Source organism: Brassica oleracea, chromosome C3, assembly GCF_000695525.1.
Source record: "Brassica oleracea var. oleracea cultivar TO1000 chromosome C3, BOL, whole genome shotgun sequence".
Classification (NCBI taxonomy): Eukaryota; Viridiplantae; Streptophyta; class Magnoliopsida; order Brassicales; family Brassicaceae; genus Brassica; species Brassica oleracea.
In genome coordinates, this window is record NC_027750.1 from 51,961,265 (window position 1) to 51,968,116 (window position 6,852).

Below are 6,852 nucleotides of genomic sequence, written 5' to 3' on the forward strand. Positions count from 1 at the left end.
CATCGTATGTCTGTATCAGTATATCTCGTTGTTATATGTCATGTTAAGTGGAATAGTATGAGGTTCGTATTATTCCATTTTACATGGAATCGTACTTTTACATCATATGCCTTTCCATTCATTAGCCATTCTTATTCTGTTTGACTCATAATTCATTTTTATATTGAATATTACAGTGTGAACCGTCCTCACTCTTTGTCTCTCTTACTTTTCATTTTTCAGGTTTGGTATGGACGAGTTAGACCATCCAAATAGATTGTTTGAGACAGGCTTTGAACCTACTGGAAAAAGAGGGTTAACAACTATTTCCAGTATTATGGAAGGTGGATTTAATTTCCCAAAGATTTGGGTTGCCTATTTATTGGGGTTTATATTTCCTTAACTTGAGTTTAGTGTTTACTGTCAAGTGTTCTATTACCATCTCCATTAGCTTTGTATTTCATGTGGCTAATGAGGAATGTAAATACATGTCTCTAGTATTATAGCAAGTGGATTTAGTTTTCTGAAGATTTGGGTTGCGGATTGGGATTTATATTTCCCTAACTTGGGTTTAGTGTTTAATGTCAAGTGTTCTACTACCAGTTCTATTAGCTTTGTATTTCATGTTGCTCATGAGGAATGTAAATACATGTCTCTAGTATTATAGCAAGTGGATTTAGTTTTCTGAAGATTTGGGTTGCGGATTGGGATTTATATTTCCCTAACTTGGGTTTAGTGTTTAATGTCAAGTGTTCTACTACCAGTTCTATTAGCTTTGTATTTCATGTTGCTCATGAGGAATGTAAATATATGTCTCCAGTATTATGGCAGGTGGATTTAATTTCCTAGAGATTTGGGTTGCCTATGGATTGGATTTATATTTCCTTAACTTGGGTTTAGTGTTTACTGTTAAGTGTTCTATTACCATTCCTATTAGCTTTGTATTTCATGTTGCTCAATCTTGGCTCTAGTATGCACATAGTATCATTTTAAATAGTACATTGTATATAGTATAGAAGTCTTCTCGTAATGGACGGTGCAAATGTGTACGTAACCCTATAATACACATTTATAATCATTAACCTACACCACTTGTTTAAATTTACACAGTGAAAATATCTTGATAAATCGACTTCAGTATGTGGCATCCTCCTACTCTTTCATTAGGAGTAGCTGTCACCAACTATCTGACCTTCATATTTTCCTAATTTGTGTTTAGTGTTTAGTGTCAAGTGTTCTTCTACCAATTCCCCATTAGATTTTGTAAATCAATCATGGATGTATGCAACTAGTATATAAATAACATTGTATATTTTATATGGAATAGCAGTTCTCAGATAAATTACATAGTGTATTCTATATGGAATAGACCTTTTCACGTAATACACGTCATAAACGTTAATTCACCTTATAAAGGATATATATTATCAGAAGTTAATATTGGCATCATTTCATTTAACGAAAATAGAAGGTCGCAAGGTTTTCCGTACAACAAACACAATATGCCCACATTCCATTAAATTTGGGTTATGCTATATATTTTTCTGTGTGATTTATTGAAAGTTTACATTTCCATACTATTTGGCTTTTAGTTTATATCTGTGTGGTTGATAAATTTATTTCTGGAATATTTGGCTTGCTTTTGGGTAAAACATTATGTACTTTCCTTGCATCATGTGCCTTTTTAACTGTAGCGAAATTATGAAGACCATATTTCACTTGGAACTACATTTATAATATTACTATTCCACATACGGTACATAGTATGAAAACTCATACAATCGGTATAAAATATACTTGTCATCATCTTCAGTTCGTCGTTCGGTTAGAATTGTTTCTGGCACACTTACAACTGTTATCCACTCCTCTCGATTCATACCTTTACATTATATGTGTTGAATAAAGCTGCACAACGCGATCCGTATGTTATGTGATTGTTACGATGCCATACAAAAATGCCACGTCGTTTACTTTATAATATAGAACCGATAACCTGTTACTTGAAAGAGTATAACCAGATGGAATGAAGCACAAAAGTCTGACACTACTTACTTAATTTATCACCAAATATGGCCATTTGGCCAATACGCCCATAAAAAAATGAACGACCGTTTCCAATACACTGATCTAAAATAAATCGTCTTGGGGTCATATCAACAAAAATATTACCAAGTAAAGACCATCACATCTTCTTACATTTCAAGTACGATTGGACCATTAAATATTTGTTTCAATTTTACTATAAGTAAATTAAGATTTCGAAAGAAAAACAAATACTGGAAACTAATATACGATAGAAAATTGGGTTTTGTGATTTCTCTATAAAATCTGTAATTTTCTTGTAGAAAATCTTGAGTACCAGATGACATTCTCATCTTGAGAAATCTTAAATATTTCGTCATCCCTTTTCAGCTTATATCATTCTCATCCTATTTGCGTCATTTATTTATGTTATTTTATATCTTATTTCAACAATATTAATTAGAAATCTACGAATGGTACAACCTGTTTGCTGAGCTGGTGCCTACGTTAGTTCGTGGACTTCACGTTGCCGACCAAATCTAAGCTCCATTTGTTTTCCTTGCACGTTCCAAGCCCTTCTAATAATATTATTCTGAAGTTATATATCAGATCTTCGTGGCCACGAGTGGACTTTAGTATTAAGTATTAACCAATTTTGGTTTTCTACTTTCTAAATAATTATTAGTTTTTCTTGTTTTCTATATCGAAGTTTTCTGCTATACATTAAGAAAATAAATTAAGACTAATAGCAAAATAGATAGTTACTTTTTAGTCACTTTTTGTTAAAGGAATATATTTTCATGTTAGTTTTAGTTTTATATTTTTCTTTTAAAAAATTTAGTTTGATATTACTTAAACTAATTGAAAATTCATCTATGTAGCAACTAACAACTAGTGGCTCAGCTACTACGACTATGTAGGCACCGGCAATGTGACACCAAACCTACTTGTATTAACCAACACACTGATTCTCGGCTTTTTGAGCACAAAGATGGTATATAAAAATTAAAATGACTGAACGAAATATTATATCAAAAATATATGTTTGAAGTCGATAAACAAAACAATGATAGGCTAAACTAAATAAAAGCTAACTCTCGTTGATTAATTCATCGAAACCCAACTTATCCTCTAAATATTTGCCTCTTCACTCTTTATTTAAGAAAAACAAATCTGTGTAAATCTTTAAAACAGAAAACCTCAAACAAAATTTGTCACTCTAATGTAGGTTTTAGTTGCAGTTTCCTTTGAGTTCTTAATTAGTTATGGGACTACTTCGTTTGGCCTCTAGTTTTATATGAATACTAGTATTATTTATGAATAAATTTCAATTTAGAAAATAAAATAAATAAAAGCTGATTCTTCTTGATTAATTCATCAAAACCCAATTTATCCTCTAAATATTTGCATATTCACTCTTTACTTAAGAAAAACAAATATGTGTAATCTTTAAAACATAAATTTTTTGTAGTGATGTTTTTTTCGCATTTTATTATCAGTGGAGTATCCCAAACATATGGAACATACTATACTATTCCAAAAAAAAAAAATGTAGTTAACAAATAAACCTTTTCTACAATATTCAGATGGACCGTAAGCAATGAATCAATATTTGTGTGCCCGGAGGCTAGAGGTAGACCCATTTGATGAAGAATATGTTCAATTGACACCAATAAAATATGATAAACTAGTTTTGTAAGCCGTATATGATAATAAATTATGGTGGAGTTGGTTTGAAGTTTCATTTCTGAATCCGCATAACCATGGTTCGAATCCGACCAGTGACACTTTTGATCCCAATCAACTTTTTGCTGGGTCCACCACTGATATGTGAAGCTAATAATTTTGTATTAGAGAGTAATTATTTTCTGGTCTAAGCCAATAAAACAACTTTCTTTTAGTAGAAACCACTAGATCACTACTATGTAATTTTCTTTTGCATTTGATATATGAACATTTAACGATAAGAAAACCTCATTGATTATGAACTATGTAGTTGAATGTCTCATTATGATTGTTTTCTTTGGAAAAGAAGACACACTCCTTGAAGTGCCAATTATTTAACCATATCCTATCCAGAAGCACAAGGACGAACGAACACATAAGCAGCTACAGAGTCAATACTCTAACCGACAGCACAAATTATAAATTAAGAAAGAATTTTCTAGGCGTGACAATATCATGTTTCTAGTGTACTTGAATTAAAGAGGCTTTGGTAATTAACTAGTTTAATAAAACGTTTAACTTCTTTCTATATGTGGCTTTTCATAGAAGCGATGGAGCTTATATACGTGACACGGCTGTTCATATTATTATCTATTATAGTCTATAATAATTATCGTAACCATTATATTTATGAAATTAACCAAATCTTTTAAAAAAAGAACCAAATCTCCCTGTTAAATTTAATTGCTTTCCATATCTTCATTGTTTAAATATTACAAACTAATATGTGGAAAATTTAGTATATATTCCATTCCAAAGGGAAAACTAAGTTCCCCATTAAAATAGATACACCCTGCAGATTTCTCATTATAAGAACACTGGATCAAGATCCACGCCTTATGCGAATAAGCATTATATATATATGTTCTTTTATATATTATAAAATAATAAATATATATTGAATAATTCAAGAATCAATAACTATTACGTACAAAATTAAATTGGTTTGAACATATAAGTAAATTTCATTAATACATATAATTATTTTTTCTATTTTATATGGTATAAAATTAAATTTAAATGATATTAACGTATATATATATATATTGTATTTTTAATATTAATATATATTAAATAATATTTTCTACTCAAATGTTTTTTTGATCATTTGTGTTTATAACAAAAAAAATTAAATCACTGATAATAATTTTTTTATTGTGGGATTAATAGTTTTAGTAATTTATAATTTTAATAATTTATAATCGTTTAAAATTCAAAATATAACATAGACAGAAAAATCTAATTTTTTTTATTTTATGGTAAATGTAGTTGTTTAATTTAAAACTATTAAAAATATGATACATGATACACTAATTTTTATTATTTAAAACTATTAATTTTCATATATACTTTAGTTATATTAGGCGCTTCCGTGATTTTTATTTAAGGAAATAATGAAAAACATAATAATAAATTTATGGATAGTTTAATGAAAACCTTATTATATATATTGATGGACGAATCTATTTTTCTAAAGATTCTAAAATTCATTGTGGTGATGACACATAATTATCTAAAATGTGGTATATTTTTTTTTAATATACAGGGGATGTTTCATCTCAAAGTACAAAGCACGACCGACGTTGAACTACATTCGTTTTGTTGTTTGTTATAAGATTAAGGTGATATATTAAACCAACAAAAAAAGATTAAGGTGATATATGTTGGAACTCATTTTTGACAAAGTGGTGCAGACCATTTTTTCGATGGGTTTTTGACGGAGACGTCTGTAAAAAGAATAGGAATTTGGGCACGATGTAATTTTCACTGTGAACACTATGAGTTAGTGTGTTTGATTGTCAAAATCAAAATTGTGTTGAATGAGAAATGAAAATCCAAAATGAAAGACATGCAAAGTTTATAAAACTTTAAATTTGGTTAAATGGAAAAATTTAGCAAATGAATCATTTTTGGATGTATGAGTTTAAATTTAAATATATACATAAATATTTTATGTATATTTGAGCATGAAAAATGTATATTTGAGCATGAAAAATGTAAACTCATACAAAGTATTTATTGGTTTGAATTGATTTGGTCAAAACCAATTAGTACTTGTCAAACGTGAGTAATGGAGAATCAATTATATTATTGCACTTAATAGCAATATATACGTTTGGTTTCATTCATGGCTACATAACGTTTCTTTAACTTTTTGAAGTTAAATAGAAACATGTGAAAGCTCATTCAGATGAACAGAGAGCAAAACAAATCCCTCACATTATTTTTCCTCTCTTCTTTCTCTTTAGTATTTTTTTTCTTGAGTCTGAAAGTATACACAAAACTAGTTTCGTCAGGTTTCTCATAGAGTGACGCAAATCAGAAGATTTTTTGCAGTTGTATCTTGGGATCCATTACGTTATCAAACCATCGCACTACGGGACATATTTTGAGTTAAGGAAAAATATAATATCTCGGCTCTCCAATTGAATCATTTTTTTCTTAATCTTTGGTATACTTTTATCAATTTTATTTTTTACAATATTCAGTACTTCATAGTTTATATAATACGGTCCCATCAATATATATATGTATCAGTTCTTCTTTTCCGCTGGAGAGAGGCCACTAGAACCAGTGCTCTCGGGATCATTACTAGCAGCCTGAGATAACTCCTGAGTTTAGATGTCACATCATTGTAGAGCTGCTGAGATTTTCCGTCAACAAAAGAACCATCCGGGTTTCGTTTAGTGATCTCGAGAACCCCAAGCAAGTCTGGAATAGAACATCCAGTTTGCTCAGCCTACAATTTAAAAGATTAAGTTAAACCATAAAAATGAGATCACAACTTAGATAAAATAGGCAATTTCAGATCACAACTTGAATTAACTAAGATAAGAAAAACAAGAACTTACAATCACTCGTGCACGGGCCCTGAAGGAAGTCTGACCTGAACGATGCTTAGATGGTCCATGTCCATCAGGGTCAGAGTAACGAGCTGCCCGACTGTTACAACTCCGGACTTCAGATTCTGGATCTAACCAATAAGCAACAAGACCACCCCAAACATTTGGGTCAAACCACAAAGGCATAGCTGCATCGCCTTTTTTCCGCCATTTACTCTTCCACCGACTAACTTGGCGAGTCAACTGGAGTTTCAATTTAGCCTCGAAAGAGTTGCGAACGAGG